The 17,217-nt window shown below is 48.5% G+C and overlaps 1 protein-coding gene across 2 annotated transcripts in view; it reads right to left on the bottom strand.

Moving 5' to 3' along the window:
• JAKMIP3 (Janus kinase and microtubule interacting protein 3) overlaps positions 1-17,217 on the bottom strand; it is a 261,757-nt gene that overhangs the window by 94,446 nt on the left and 150,094 nt on the right. The gene's annotated exons all lie outside the window — the stretch shown is intronic.

Below are 17,217 nucleotides of genomic sequence, written 5' to 3'. Positions count from 1 at the left end.
AAAAAATAATGTTCTTTTACAAAAGTTTTATTAATAAACAATCCAACATATACGGACAACATATAAGGTATAAGGTATAGAAGTATACCTTATAAAGGGGACCTGAAAATAACAAAATGTACTATACACTGACATACCCACACAATAAGATCCCAAAAAACAACCACGCTTCCTGAGAGTAGACACTAATGGACATGTTTACTATGGCAGCGCAAAGTCCAATGGCTATATTCATATATTTTGCTTTACTGGTTTCAATGGGTTACTGTGCTTTACACATAGTCTGTTTATAATAGACACCTTGCTATCTTTTTCATATCTCCTACATTATCTGTTTAAAATAAAAACCTTACTATCTTTTTCATATCTTCAACAGTGTGAAAAAAATAAAAATAAAGCAGGTTTGAACTAGCAATCCCTATTCCATTTGTATAAAAAAAAAAGACACAAATTAATGAAAATATATAATAATAAATTATCAATGCATGTATTTAACTGCAGCTAGTGTAAGTACCTGAACTTAGTTTGGCATCAGCCTCTTGCTATCCCTATACAGCAGTACTTAGACTGGGAGAGGAGGGGGGGGGGGGGGGGGGAGCAGGACTGGGAGCCACGTATGCTGCTGACAATGAAGATGCTCATAGGTGTGCCCAGCCTATTGCATTAGGGTATGTACCCCAAAGATCAAACACATATTCTTGTGTGTGTGCATATATATGTATATATATATATATATATATATATATATATATATATATATATATATATATATATATACTGTCCACTGCCCTACTGACCCTAATCTCTGCTCTAGTGACTCTGTCAGTGTATATAGACAGAGTCAGTAGAGCAGAGATTGGTGTCAGTAGGGCAGTGGATGGTGTCAGTATTTTTTCATTTTTATTATTTTACTTTTTATTATTTTTCAATTTTTTTTTCCTTTTTTACAATTCTTTTAGGAACCCCTATTAGGGGGTGCTGGTGAAACATTAGGGGTCTAAACAGGGGGTAAAATTCTCCACAGGGGGTGATTGGGCTGTGCGCATGCCTGGGAAGATGCTGATTGGGGAGCCGCACACCTGCATAATCTGTCATCTGCTGTGTCCACTGGACACAGATTGTTGTACCTTGTGATTACTGTGACCAATCACAGTGATCACATGTCAATAGTACACAATGGATTTCATTCATAGCCATTCATTGTGTACTACTGTGATTTCTGTGATTGGTCACAGTGATCAGACATGGCCAATCACAGCGCCCCTGTACCATGTGATACAGTATCTCACAAAAGTGAGTACACATCTCACATTTTTATAAATATTTTATTATATATTTTCATGTGACAACACTGAAGAAATGACACTTTTCTACAATGTAAAATAGTGAGTGTACAGCTTGTATAACAGTGTAAATTTGCTGTCCCCTCAAAATAACTCAACACACAGCCATTAATGTCTAAACCGCTGGGAACAAAGGTGAGTACATCCCTAAGTGAAAATGTCCTAATTGGGCCCAATTAGCCATTTTCCCTTCACGGTGTCATGTGACTCGTTTGTGTTACAAGGTCTCAGGTGTGAATGGGGAGCAGGTGTATTAAGTTTGGTGTTATTGCTCTCACTCTATCATACTGGTCACTGGAAGTTCAACATGGCACCTTATGGCAAAGAACTCTCTTAGGATCTGAAACAAATATTATTGCTCTACATAAAGATAGCCTAGGCTATAAGAAGATTTCCAAGACCCTGAAACTGAGCTACAGCACGGTGGCCAAGACCATAAAGCAGGTTTAACAGGACAGGTTCCACTCAGAACAGGCCTCGTCATGGTCGACCAAAGAAGTTGAGTGCACGTGCTCAGCATCATATCCAGAGGTTATCTTTGGGAAATAGATGTATAAGTGCTGCCAGCATTGCTGCAGAGGTTGAAGGGGTGGGGGGTCAGCCTGTCAGTGCTCAGACCATACACCACACACTGCATGAAATTGGTCTGCATGGCTGTCGTCCCAGAAGAAAGCCTCTTCTAAAGATGATGCACAAGAAAGCCTGCAAACAGTTTGTTGAAGACAAGCAGACTAAGGACATGGATTACTGGAACCATGTCCTGTGGTCTGATGAGACCAAGATAAAATTATTTGGTTCAAATGGTGTCAAGCATGTGTGGCGGCAACCAGGTGAGGAGTACAAATACAAGTGTGTCTTTCCTACAGTCAAGCATGGTGGTGGGAATGTCATGGTCTGGGGCTGCACGAGTGCTGCCGGCACTGAGGAGCTACAGATAATTGAGGGAACCATGAATGCCAACATGTACTGTGACATTCTGAAGCAGAGCATGATCCCCTCCCTTCAGAGACTGGGCCGCAGGGCAGTATTCCAACATAATAACGACCCCAAACACACCTCCAAGACGACCACTGCCTTGCTAAAGAAGCTGAGGGTAAAGGTGATGGACTGGCCAACCCTATTGAGCATCCTCAAATGGAAGGTGGAGGAGTGCAAGGTCTATAATATCCACCAGCTCTGTGATGTCATCATGGAGGAGTGGAAGAGGAAACCTGTGAAGCTCTGATGAACTCCATGCCCAAGAGGGTTAAGTGCTGGAAGATAATGGTGGCCACACAAAATATTGACACTTAGGGCCCAATTTGGACATTTTCCCTTAGGGGTGTACTCACTTTTGTTGCCGGTTTAGACATTAATGGCTGTGTGTTGAGTTATTTTGAGGGACAGCAAATTTACACTTTTATACCAGCTGTACACTCACTACTTTACATTGTAGCAAAGTGTCATTTCTTCAGTGTTGTCACATGAAAAGATATAATAAAATATTTACAAAAATGTGAGGGGTGTACTCACTTTTGTGAGATACTGTAGCCGTGGCCAATCACAGCTTACACAAGTGTACACAATGGCACATGAATGGATATCATTTATTAAAATGATTGTTGATAATAGTGATTATCACTGTAATAGGCAATCATAGTGTAAAAAAAAAAATCCTCATAATCTCCCCAGAACAATACAGCGTCATTATTGTGACACTGTACTGCTCTGGTTACAGTATTTAAAATTGTAAAAAAATATTTAATTTTTTTTAAAATTTATTTTACATACATTCACCAGTCAGTGACCCTGATTACTGCCACACTAGTCATATGATGATGCTGCACTGCTCTGGTTACAGTACGTAAAATAAATGTCCAAAAAACTGTTACAAAAAAAATACGAATTTTTTAACAGAAATTAAGGAAAGCTTGTTTTTTTTTAAATTTTGTTTAAATTTTCAGTATATTTTCATTTATATAGCAAAAAATTAAAAGCCCCTGTGATGATTAAATAACACCAAAAGAACACCCCCACCCCCCATCTTGCACTAGCTCTCTTCCCTCCCAAAGCACTCCCCAGCACATATCTGACCCCTCCTTGCTGACTCTAGCTCTCTCCATTCCCAAAGTGTCCCCCAAGTACATATTTGTTCCCCCCCCCGCTAGCACAAGTCCTTTCCCCTACCAGTGTGTGCCCCCCTGCACCAGGGCAGGACTTAGGGTGGTGGCGGCCCCTGGGCTTGGGTCACTTTCGGGCCCTACCTTCTATACATTACTGTATTTATTGGCGTATAACACACGCCAGCGTATAACACGCACCCCAAGTTTAGGAGGGAATTTTAAGGAAAAAAACTTTTAGGAGGGAAGTTTGAGGAAAAAACTTACATTTAAATGCCCATCAATGCAGCCTTATCAGTGTTCATCTTCAGCCTTGCCCATCCATCTGCAGCCTTGTCCAGTGTCATTTGCAGCCTTGTCCAGTGTCATTTGCAGCCTTGCCCCAGTGTCATTTGCAGCCTTGTCATTGCAGACTTGAAGTTTAAAAATGGAGCTGCTGAGATACATAGTCTTCTTTATCTCGGCGGCTCTCGGGTCCTCTCGGTGGCTGAGGGTCCTCTCGAAGTCCAGAGCAGAGCCAAGAGTAGCCGAGTGTACTTGGCTCAGTTTACAGTCACGCCCGGTCCCTGTGTTGTGATGTCCATCATAGGGCGGGACTGGGCGTGACTGTGAGAGGAGCGGAGCCGAGTACACTCGGTTATGTATCTCGGTGGGGCCTGCCGGGCCCATGGGCTTGAGCCCAGTCAAGTCCAATGGTAAGTCCAGCCCTGCCCAGCAGATATCCGGGCACCCCCCTTGCTAGCTCTAGCCCTCTCCCCTCGCAAAGCATCCCCCAGCACACATCCAACCCCCCTGTAAGTAGTGATGGACGAACTTCCGACGGGACGTTTCGTGAACGCGGACCGCAAACGCGGCCGATAGTTCGCAAACCGGAACGTTCACGGCGGGCCCCATTGACTTCAATGGGAGGCGAACTTCGCAAACCTACAGGTCAAATTTGCAGCCACAAAATAATTAATAGCTGTGCAAACATAGTCCCACCACATGGCCAATGACATAACACATGTATGAGGTGAATCTGGGATCGACAACTACAAGCATTCTTTTTTTATATGGGAAATTGTTGTGACAATTCAGGACTGTGGAGCGCATAATGGCAATGGAGGAGAGGGAAGGTCAGGGTAGGCAAAGAAGAGGGTGCAGGAGATGATCACCAGCAGCGTGACATACAGCAATGACACCTGCACCGTTATAGAGTCATCTGACACCAGCACCGTGATAGAGAGCACTGACATCAGCAGCGTGACATACAGCAATGACACCTGCACCGTGATAGAGTGATCTGACAACAGCACCGTTAAAAGGGGAATGACATCAGCAGCGTGACATAAAGCACTCACACCAGCACCGTGATATACAGCACTGACAGCAGCACCGTGATAGAGAGCACTGACATCAGCAGCGTGACATAAAGCACTCACACCAGCACCGTGATATACAGCACTGACAGCAGCACCGTGATAGAGAGCACTGACATCAGCAGTGTGACATAAAGCACTCATACCAGCACCGTGATATACAGCACTGACAGCAGCACCGTGATAGAGAGCACTGACATCAGCAGCGTGACATAAAGCACTCACACCAGCACCGTGATATACAGCACTGACAGCAGCACCGTGATAGAGAGCACTGACATCAGCAGCATGACATAAAGCACTCACACCAGCACCGTGATATACAGCACTGACAGCAGCACCGTGATAGAGAGCACTGACATCAGCACCGTGACATAAAGCACTCACACCAGCACCGTGATATACAGCACTGACAGCAGCACCGTGATAGAGAGCACTGACATCAGCACCGTGATATACAGCACTGACACCTGCACCGTAAGCAGCCCCAGGAGGAAGTCAGCATAGCACAGGGATGGTGGGAGCCCCTCATAATGAGCATAGCACAGGGATGGTGGGAGCCCCTCATAATAAGCAGCCCCAGGAGGATGTCAGCATAGCACAGGGATGGTGGGAGCCCCTCATAATAAGCAGCCCCAGGAGGATGTCAGCATAGCACAGGGATGGTGGGAGCCCCTCATAATAAGCAGCCCCAGGAGGAAGTCAGCACAGGAATGGTGGGAGCCCCTCATAATGAGCATAGCACAGGGATGGTGGGAGCACCTCAAAATATGCACAGCAGAGGTACAGCCCCAGGAGGAAGTCAGCACAGCACAGGGATGGTGGGAGCCCCTCATAATAAGCAGCCCCAGTAGAAATATGATACCGCTCAACCTCTTCAAAGAGGAGGGTAGGGGCATATAGTACGGTGTGCTTTTTTTGGACAAGGAAGTGAGCCAAATGAAGAAATAAGGTCTCTGTGCTCGATTAAAAAAATTGTTTATAGACATATACATGGTCTACTGGTCACATGTGTTGAATTCCTCTGAGATCCATGGCTCATTCATTTTTAGAAATGTGAGGTAGTTAACACTGTCGTGAGCTAGGCGAGTACGCTTATCGGTCACGATCCCCCCTGCTGCGCTGAACGTCCTTTCGGACAGGACACTGGATGAGGGGCAAGCCAACAGTTCGATTGCAAATTGGGCAAGCTCTGGCCAGAGGTCAAGCCTGCCCACCCAGTAGTCCAGGGGTTCATCACTCCTCAGAGCGTCCACATCGGCCGCTAACCCGATGTAGTCGGTCACCTGACGGTCTAGGCGTTCCCTGATGCTGGATCCGGATGACACCTGTCGATGGGTCGGCTGAAAGAATGACCTCATATCCGAAGTCGTCACCAACACATCTTCAAACCGGCCTCTTCTTGCAGGCGCTGTTGGATTGGTACCCACAACTCCTTCTCTGGGAGTGGGAATTGCTTCTCTGCCAGCGCACGCAAAAGCAGAATGCAGCATTTCTCGAAGCAAGGCCTGGAAGTGCTGCATTCTGACAGCCCTCTGTGACGGCGGTAACATTTCCGCCATTTTCTGTTTGTACCGGGGGTCTAAGTACGTTGCCACCCAGTACTGGTCCTTGACCCTTATACTTTTTATACGGGGGTCCCTGTTAAAAGACTGGAGCATGAAGGCCCCCATTTGCACTAAAGTGGAAGCGGTGTGGTGGCCTGGCTCCTGCTCATCATCCAGGATAATGTCGTCCTCTTCATTCTCCTCTCCCCATCCACGCACAACAGGGATCCCAGAAAGGTTTAAAGCATGCTCTTCTTGCTCCTCCTCATCCGCCCCGGCACCATCCTCCTCTGACTCCTCTTCAGACTCCTGTTGTTGACTTGTCTCAGATAGAGTAGCCCCCCCTGGGAATTCATCCAGCATTGCGACTTCCTCATCTTCCCGCTCCTGCTCCTCCACAGCTTGATCAATGACACGACGCAATGCACGCTCTATAAAGAAGGCATAAGGTACCATGTCACTGATGGCGCCATGGCTGCGACTGACCAGTTTGGTGATCTCCTCAAATGGGCGCAGAAGTCTGCATGCGTCGCGCATGAGCAGCCACTGGCGCGGTGAAAAAAACCCCAGCTCCCCAGAACCGGTTCTGCCGCAGAGTTCATACAGGTAGATGTTAACTGCACGTTTCTGCTGGAGCAGCCTATCAAGCATATAGAAGGTTGAGTTCCATTGCGTCGGGCAATCGCAAATAAGACGTCTGACCGGCAGATTGTGTCGCCGCTGAATGTCAGCTAGGCGAGCCATGGCCATGTAAGATCTTCTGAAATGGGCCGAGATTTTCCTTGCCTGCTGCAAGATGTCCTGGGTAGTGATGGACGAACTTCCGACGGGACGTTTCGCGAAAGCGAAATGCGAACGGACCCAAACGTTCGCGAAACCGAACGTTCGCCGCGGGCCCCATTGACTTCAATGGGAGGCGAACTTTGCAAACCTTCATGTCGAATTTGCGGCCACGTGGTAATTATTAGGGGGTAAAACGTAGTCCCACCATCTGGACAATGACATAATACATGTATGAGGTGAATTTGGGATCGATAACTACAAGCATTTTTATTTTATTTGGGAAATTGTTCTAACAATTCAGGACTATGGAGCTAATGAAGGCAATGGAGGAGAGGGAAGGTCAGGGACCAGGGTAGGCAAAGAAGAGGGTGCAGGAGATGATCACCAGCAGCGTGACATACCGGAATGACACATGCACCGTGATAGAGGCATCTGACAGCAGCACCGTAATACAGAGCACTGACAGCAGCACCGTGACATACAGCGCTGACAGCAGCACCGTGACATACAGCGCTGACAGCAGCACCGTGACATACAGCGCTGACAGCAGCACCGTGACATACAGCGCTGACAGCAGCACCGTGACATACAGCGCTGACAGCAGCACCGTGACATACAGCGCTGACAGCAGCACCGTGACATACAGCGCTGACAGCAGCACCGTGACATACAGCGCTGACAGCAGCACCGTGACATACAGCGCTGACAGCAGCACCGTGACATACAGCGCTGACAGCAGCACCGTGACATACAGCACTGACAGCAGCACCGTAAGCAGCCCCAGGAGGAAGTCAGCACAGCACAGGGATGGTGTGATCCCCTCATAATAAGAACCCCCAGGAGGAAGTCAGCACAGCACAGGGATAGTGTGATCCCTTCATAATAAGAACCCCCAGGAGGAAGTCAGCACAGCACAGGGATATCATAAGCAGCCCCAGTAGAAATATGACACCGCTCAACCTCTTCAAAGAGGAGGGTAGGGGCATATAGTACGGTGTGCTTTTTTGGGTCAAGGAAGTGAGCCAAATGAATTAAGAAGGTCTGTGTGCTTGATTAAAAAAATAGTTTATAGACATATACATGGTCTACTGGTCACATGTGTTGAATTCCTCCGAGATCCATGCCTCATTCATTTTTAGAAATGTGAGGTAGTTAACACTGTCGTGAGCTAGGCGAGTACGCTTATCGGTCACAATCCCCCCTGCTGCGCTGAACGTCCTTTCGGACAGGACACTGGATGAGGGGCAAGCCAACAGTTCGATTGCAAATTGGGCAAGCTCTGGCCAGAGGTCAAGCCTGCCCACCCAGTAGTCTAGGGGTTCATCACTCCTCAGAGCGTCCACATCGGCCGTTAACCCAATGTAGTCGGACACCTGACGGTCTAGGCGTTCCCTGATGCTGGATCCGGATGACACCTGTCGATGGGTCGGCTGAAAGAATGACCTCATATCCGAAGTCACCAACACATCTTCAAACCGGCCTCTTCTTGCAGGCGCTGTTGGATTGGTACCCGCAAATCCTTCTCTGGGAGTGGGAATTGCTCCTCTGCCAGCGCACGCAAAAGCAGAATGCAGCATTTCTCGAAGCAAGGCCTGGAAGTGCTGCATTCTGACAGCCCTCTGCGACGGCGGTAACATTTCCGCCATTTTGTGTTTGTACCGGGGGTCTAAGTACGTTGCCACCCAGTACTGGTCCTTGACCCTCATGCTTTTTATACGGGGGTCCCTATTAAAACACTGGAGCATGAAGGCCCCCATTTGCACTAAAGTGGAAGCGGTGTGGTGGCCTGGCTCCTGCTCATCATCCAGGATAATGTCGTCCTCTTCATTCTCCTCTCCCCATCCTCGCACAACAGGGATCCCAGAAAGGTTTAAAGCATGCTCTTCTTGCTCCTGCTCATCCGCCCCGGCACCATCCTCCTCTGACTCCTCATCAGACTCCTGTTGTTGACTTGTCTCAGATAGAGTAGCCCCCCCTGGGAATTCATCCAGCATTGCGACTTCCTCATCTTCCCGCTCCTGCTCCTCCACAGCCTGATCAATGACACGACGCAATGCACGCTCCAGAAAGAAGGCATAAGGTACCATGTCACTGATGGCGCCATGGCTGCGACTGACCAGTTTGGTGATCTCCTCAAATGGCCGCAGAAGTCTGCATGTGTCGCGCATGAGCAGCCACTGGCGCGGTGAAAAAAAACCCAGCTCCCCAGAACCGTTTCTTTCGCAGAGTTCATACAGGTAGACGTTAACTGCACGTTTCTGCTGGAGCAGCCTATCAAGCATATAGAAGGTTGAGTTCCATCGCGTCGGGCAATCGCAAATAAGACGTCTGACCGGCAGATGGTGTCGCCGCTGAATGTCAGCAAGGCGAGCCATGGCCGTGTAAGATCTTCTGAAATGGGCCGAGATTTTCCTTGCCTGCCGCAAGATGTCCTGGACCCCAGGGTATTTGACAAGGAATCGCTGCACGACCAAGTTTAAGACGTGTGCCATGCACGGCACGTGCGTGATTTTGCCCTGTTTCAATGCGCTAAGCAGATTGGCACCGTTGTCACACACCACTTTACCAACTGTCAAATTGAGCGGTGTTAGCCACTCATCTGCCTGTGAACGCAAAGCTGAAAGGAGTGCCGGGCCAGTGTGGCTCTTTGCTTCCAGGCACAACAGACGCAGCACGGCATGGCAACGTCTCACCTGGCATGTGGAATAGGTTCTGGGGAGCTTGGGCGGTGCAGCGGAAGAGACGCTAGCAGCGGAAAAGGAGGAGGCAGCTGAGGAGGAGAGGGAGGAGGATGGAGTAGGAGGAGGAGAAGAAGAGTCAGGCCTGCATGCAATCCGTGGCGGTAAAACCAAATCTACACGGGTGCCACGGGTTACATGCTTGACGGCCGTCAGAAGGTTCACCCAGTGGGCAGTAAAACTGATATACCTTCCCTGCCCGTGTTTGCTAGACCACGTGTCTGTGGTCAGATGTATCTTGGCACCGACACTGTGTGCCAGAGATACATTCACTTGCCGCTGAACATGGCCATATAGCTCTGGGATGCCCTTCTCTGAGAAATACTTCCTTCCTGGGACCTTCCATTGTGGTGTTCCAATGGCCACAAATTTGCGAAAGGCCTCCGAGTCCACCAGTTTATATGGCAGTAGTTGGCGGGCTATGAGTTCTGACAAGCCAGCCGCCAACCGTTGGGCAAGAGGGTTATCCGGCGTCATCATTTTTTTACGCTCAAACATTAGGCCCACGGAAGCCTGCCTTTTTGCAGAAAAATGTGAGCTTGGCGTGATGGAAGGTGGAGTGGAGGACAATTGTGAGGAGAGAGGAGAAGGAGAAGTAGAAGACGAGGCTGGACAGTGAGAGCCTGCAGTGTGGCTTTGTGTGTTCCGTTGCTCCCACTGGGCTCGGTGATGGCTGCTCATGTGCCTTCTTAAGGCGGTCGTCCCTAGGTGAGTATTGGGCTTACCGCGACTAACGCGTTGACTGCAAAGATTGCAGATGGCAACGCTATTGTCAGCAGCGGACACGTTAAAAAAAGCCCACACTGCGGAGCCATGTGCCGGTGTCCTGGGAGCGCCAGATGTGACCGTACATGGTCGATGACTCGCTCCTGATACATTTGCAGTCTGCTTTGTCCCTGCTGTGCAATGTAAGTCATTGCTGCTTCTCCTCCCTATCTGCTGGTCCATATCTCCCTCTGAACTCCCCTCCTCTTCCTCTCTTGTGGGCACCCACGTGACATCACTAGACACGTCATCATCAACGTCACCTTCCCCACCGCTATAAGTAGAGATCTCGGAGTAGGCAGCAACACCGGGGACCAACCTCCTCCTTGGGCTGATCTGGGTACTGTCGTCAGACTGCTGAGTAGCGCTTGTTGCTACCTCCTCTTCCTGATCCAATACCAAGAGTGGCTGCGCATCAGAAATGTCCTCTTGATATGGATCGGAAAATAATTCCAGTGACTCAAGCGGAAGGTATGTGGTGGTGGTGGTGGTGGTCGTGTTGTTGGTGGTAGTGTCTTTGGGGGTGCACATAGCAGAGAGTGAAGAAGAGGGTGCAGATCGAGAGGATGAGGAGGGTGCAGAAGAGTAAGGCTGAGCGAGCCACTCAACCAAGTCTGGTGCATCCTTTAAAGTAATTGAACGCACCTTCTGCAACTTCCCACTTTGGCTCAAGCCTGTTGCTCCTGCCCTACCCCTACCACCCCTGCGGAAGGGCCTGCCTCTTCCTCTGCCTGTCATTTTTTAAATGACCCTGTGACAAAACTCTTAGTCCCTATACCGATGAAGGACTGCTGCAGTATAGGGCAGCAGTCAGCAGTGGTGCACGTCAACCCTATCTATTGTGGACCGATAGCGGTCCTTACAGAACAGCAGACTGTACCGCACTCAAGCCTATGTACCGTAGCACCCTATACCAAGTTACCAGTCCTTATAAGAACTTTTGTGGACCAAGCAGGTTGTGTATTAGTGTTTAGCAGACTGTACGTCAGTCCCTATACCGCTGAAGGACTGCTGCAGTATAGGGCAGCGGTCAGCAGTGGTGCACGTCAACCCTATCTATTGTGGACCGATAGCGGTCCTTACAGAACAGCAGACTGTACCGCACTCAAGCCTATGTACCGTAGCACCCTATACCAAGTTACCAGTCCTTATAAGAACTTTTGTGGAACAAGCAGGTTGTGTGTTAGTGATTAGCAGACTGTACGTCAGTCCCTATACCGCTGAAGGACTGCTGCAGTATAGGTGAGCGGTCAGCAGTGGTGCACGTCAACCCTATCTATTGTGGACCTATAGCGGTCCTTACAGAACAGCAGACTGTACCGCACTCAAGCCTATGTACCGTAGCACCCTATACCAAGTTACCAGTCCTTATAAGAACTTTTGTGGACCAAGCAGGTTGTGTATTAGTGTTTAGCAGACTGTACGTCAGTCCCTATACCGCTGAAGGACTGCTGCAGTATAGGGCAGCGGTCAGCAGTGGTGCACGTCAACCCTATCTATTGTGGACCTATAGCGGTCCTTACAGAACAGCAGACTGTACCGCACTCAAGCCTATGTACCGTAGCACCCTATACCAAGTTACCAGTCCTTATAAGAACTTTTGTGGACCAAGCAGGTTGTGTATTAGTGTTTAGCAGACTGTACGTCAGTCCCTATACCGCTGAAGGACTGCTGCAGTATAGGGCAGCGGTCAGCAGTGGTGCACGTCAACCCTATCTATTGTGGACCGATAGCGGTCCTTACAGAACAGCAGACTGTACCGCACTCAAGCCTATGTACCGTAGCACCCTATACCAAGTTACCAGTCCTTATAAGAACTTTTGTGGACCAAGCAGGTTGTGTATTAGTGTTTAGCAGACTGTACGTCAGTCCCTATACCGCTGAAGGACTGCTGCAGTATAGGGCAGCGGTCAGCAGTGGTGCACGTCAACCCTATCTATTGTGGACCGATAGCGGTCCTTACAGAACAGCAGACTGTACCGCACTCAAGCCTATGTACCGTAGCACCCTATACCAAGTTACCAGTCCTTATAAGAACTTTTGTGGAACAAGCAGGTTGTGTGTTAGTGATTAGCAGACTGTACGTCAGTCCCTATACCGCTGAAGGACTGCTGCAGTATAGGGCAGCGGTCAGCAGTGGTGCACGTCAACCCTATCTATTGTGGACCGATAGCGGTCCTTACAGAACAGCAGACTGTACCGCACTCAAGCCTATGTACCGTAGCACCCTATACCAAGTTACCAGTCCTTATAAGAACTTTTGTGGAACAAGTGAGTTGTGAATGTTTAGCAGACTGCAGCAGAAGGGCAGCAGTCAAGTATAATATCCTTTCTATATTTGGAAGAAAGAATATTATACATGTACAAGCCTATTACTGTACCACTGATACCAGTCCTGAAAAGAACCTTTGTGGAACTAATAATAACAGCAAGTCTTTAAAATTACCCTCACTGCCTGACAACACTGCTTCCTTCCTGTCCCTATACAAATTGGCAAAAAAAGAGAACGATTAGTGGTTACTGGAACAGCTCTTTTGTGGACCTTGATAGTAACAGCTAATGATGATGATGATGATGATGATGATGAAAGACTAATCTGGCTGTCCCTGTAGCATACACCGTCCTTTCCCTTTCTCTAAACTAACAAAAGACACTCAGGCTGCTGCAAGAATCAGCAGCACAGCAAACCTATCAACACCTAACACCTATACCAGTCCTGAAAAGAACTTTTGTGTACCAAATAGCTAGTGGTTTATCTCTCCCTACTCCACACAGGAACCTGTCCCTATCGTAACAGAAGAAAGAATGTAAAATGGCCACCGGATCGGGTGTATTTATAGGTTAGGGGGAATGTCCAAGTGTCCATGTGCTGTCATGTCTCAATTGGCTGTCCTGTATCACATGATAAACGTGTCACCAAAGGTTAAAGTTCTTGTATACATTAAACACGTAAGTCCGCCGCGGCGAACGACGGAAAAAGGCGTTCGAACGTGCGGACCGCGAATGTCGGAAATTCGCCGCGAAACGACCGCCGGGCGAAACGTTCGTCCATCACTAGTCCTGGGCCCGAGGGTATTTGACAAGGAATCGCTGCACGACCAAGTTTAAGACGTGTGCCATGCATGGCACGTGCGTGATTTTGCCCTGTTTCAATGCGCTAAGCAGATTGGCACCGTTGTCACACACCACTTTACCAACTGTCAAATTGAGGGGTGTTAGCCACTGATCTGCCTGTGAACGCAAAGCTGAAAGGAGTGCCGGGCCAGTGTGGCTCTTGGCTTCCAGGCACAACAGACGCAGCACGGCATGGCAACGTCTCACCTGGCATGTCAAATAGGTTCTGGGAGCTTGTTGGCGCAGCAGAAGAGACGCTAGCATCGGAAAAGGAGGAGTCAGCTGAGGAGGAGAGGGAGGAGGATGGAGTAGGAGGATGAGGAGAAGAAGAGTCAGGCCTGCATGCAATCTGTGGCGGTAAAACCAAATCTACACGGGTGCCACGGGTTACATGCTTGACGGCCGTCAGAAGGTTCACCCAGTGGGCAGTAAAAGTGATATACCTTCCCTGCCCGTGTTTGCTAGACCACGTGTCTGTGGTCAGATGTATCTTGGCACCGACACTGTTTGCCAGAGATACATTCACTTGCCGCTGAACATGGCCATATAGCTCTGGGATGCCCTTCTGTGAGAAATACTTTCTTCCTGTGACTCAAGCGGAAGGTATGTGGTGGTGGTGGTGGTGGTGTTGTTGGTGGTAGTGTCTTTGGGGGTGTACATAGCAGAGAGTGAAGAAGAGGGTGCAGATCGAGAGGATGAGGAGGGTGCAGAAGAGTAAGGCTGAGCGAGCCACTCAACCAAGTCTGGTGCGTCCTTTAAAGTAATTGAACGCACCTTCTGCAACTTCCCACTTTGGCTCAAGCCTGTTGCTCCTGCCCTACCCCTATCACCCCTGCGGAAGGGCCTGCCTCCTCCTCTGCCTGTCATTTTTTAAATGACCCTGTGACAAAACTCTCAGTCCCTATACCGATGAAGGACTGCTGCAGTATAGGGCAGCGGTCAGCAGTAGTGCACATCAACCCTATGTATTGTGGACCGATACCAGTCCTTATAGAATGGCAGACTGTACCTCACTCAACCCTATGTACTGTAGTACCCTATACCTTACCAGTCCTTATAAGGACCTTTGTGGACCAAGTAGGTTGTGTGTGAGTGATTAGCAGACTGTACGTCAGTCCCTATACCGATGAAGGACTGCTGCAGTATAGGGCAGCGGTCAGCAGTAGTGCACCTCAACCCTATGTATTGTGGATCGATACTAGTCCTTATAGAATGGCAGACTGTACCTCACTCAACCCTATGTACTGTAGTACCCTATACCTTACCAGTCCTTATAAGGACCTTTGTGGATCAAGTAGGTTGTGTGTGAGTGATTAGCAGTCTGTACGTCAGTCCCTATACCGATGAAGGACTGCTGCAGTATAGGGCAGCGGTCAGCAGTAGTGCACCTCAACCCTATGTATTGTGGACCGATACCAGTCCTTATAGAATAGCAGACTGTACCTCACTCAACCCTATGTACTGTAGCACCCTAGACAGACCAAGTTACCACTCCTTATAAGGACTTTTGTGGACCAAGTAGGTTGTGTGTGAGTGATTAGCAGACTGTACGTCAGTCCCTATAGCGAGGAAGGACTGCTGCAGTATAGGGTAGCGGTCAGCAGTAGTGCACCTCAACCCTATGTATTGTGGACCGATACCAGTCCTTATAGAATAGCAGACCGTACCTCACTCAACCCTATGTACTGTAGCACCCTAGACAGTCCAAGTTACCAGTCCTTATAAGGACTTTTGTGGACCAAGTAGGTTGTGTGTGAGTGATTAGCAGACTGTACGTCAGTCCCTATACCGATGAAGGACTGCTGCAGTATAGGGCAGCGGTCAGCAGTAGTGCACCTCAACCCTATGTATTGTGGACTGATACCAGTCCTTATAGAATAGCAGACTGTACCTCACTCAACCCTATGTACTGTAGCACCCTAGACAGACCAAGTTACCAGTCCTTATAAGGACTTTTGTGGACCAAGTAGGTTGTGTGTGAGTGATTAGCAGACTGTACGTCAGTCCCTATACCGATGAAGGACTGCTGCAGTATAGGACAGCGGTCAGCAGTAGTGCACCTCAACCCTATGTATTGTGGACCGATACCAGTCCTTATAGAATGGCAGACTGTACCTCACTCAACCCTATGTACTGTAGCACCCTAGACAGACCAAGTTAACAGTCCTTATAAGAAGCTTTGTGGAACAAGTGGGTTGTGAATGATTAGCAGACTGCAGCAGAAGGGCAGCAGTCAAGTATAATATTCTTTCTATATTTGGAAGAAAGAATATTATACGTGTACAAGCCTATTACCATACCACTGATACCAGTCCTGAAAAGAACCTTTGTGGAACTAATAGTAACAGTTACTGATTAAACTGACCCTCACTGCCTGACACACTGCTTCCTGCCTGTCCCTATATAAACTGACAAAACAGGGGCTACTGGAATAGCACTTTTGTGGACCTGATAGTAACAGCTAATGATGATGACTAAACTGACTGTCCCTACAGCAGACACACCGTCCTGTCCCTTTCTCTAAACTGACAAAAGACACTCAGGCTGCTGCAACAATCACTAGCACAGCACTGCCTATCCTGAACTACACCTAACACCTATACCAGTCCTGAAAAGAACTTTTGTGTACCAAATAGCTAGCGATTTGGGTCACTGTAATCTCTCCCTGCTCCACACAGCAACCTCTCCCTATCGTGACAGAAGAAAGAATGTAAAATGGCCGCCGGATCGGTTGTATTTATAGGTTAGGGGGAATGTCCAAGTGTCCATGTGCTGTAATGTCTCAATTGGCTTTCCTGTACCCCATGGTGGATGTGTCATTATAGGTCAAAGTTCTTTTACACAGGAAACGCAGAAGTCCGCCGGGTGAACGGCGCCAATAGTCCGCCAAACGGGCGGACCGCGAACAGCCGAAAATTCGCCGCGAAACGACCGCCGTCGGCCATCACTACCTGTAAGCACTGGCCCTCTCCCCCTCCCAAAGACTCCTCCCCTGCACATATCTAACTCCCCCCCCCCCCGCTAGCACTAGCCCTCTCCCCAGGACATATCAGACCCCTGCATTCCGTGTATAACACTCACAATTCAGCCACGTGCACTGTTTGCTGCGGCGTGCTATGCGCCACATTACTACTCTCTTTTAGGCCACCAAAAGTGTCCCAGGCCTTTTACAATCTTATTATAAGTGTATACCCCCCCCCCCCCCAAAAAAAAAAAAAAATGCCGCTGCTAAAGTGTTTGGGTTTGTCTTGAAGAAAAGGTGGCAACCCTACTGTATAGTGACATGCAATCCTTTCCTGTATGCTGTGATAAAAAAATTAAAATCTAGCATAGCTGCATTTTATTGCAGCTCACTGCAATTCCCCTCTGGGGTGCGGTGTAGTGTTAACATGACACATAGAAAACAATTGTTTTCAGAGTGTCCTAGCACTAACCTGCGTTCCGGTCTGGTAAAATGCAAGTCGCTGTAC

Source organism: Lithobates pipiens, unplaced genomic scaffold (assembly GCF_037356315.1).
Source record: "Lithobates pipiens isolate NorthernLeopardFrog02 unplaced genomic scaffold, aLitPip1_a1.2 Scaffold_25, whole genome shotgun sequence".
Taxonomy (NCBI): domain Eukaryota; kingdom Metazoa; phylum Chordata; class Amphibia; order Anura; family Ranidae; genus Lithobates; species Lithobates pipiens.
The sequence above is the reverse complement of the archived record's forward strand: the minus strand, read 5'-3'. Positions and strand labels throughout refer to the sequence as shown.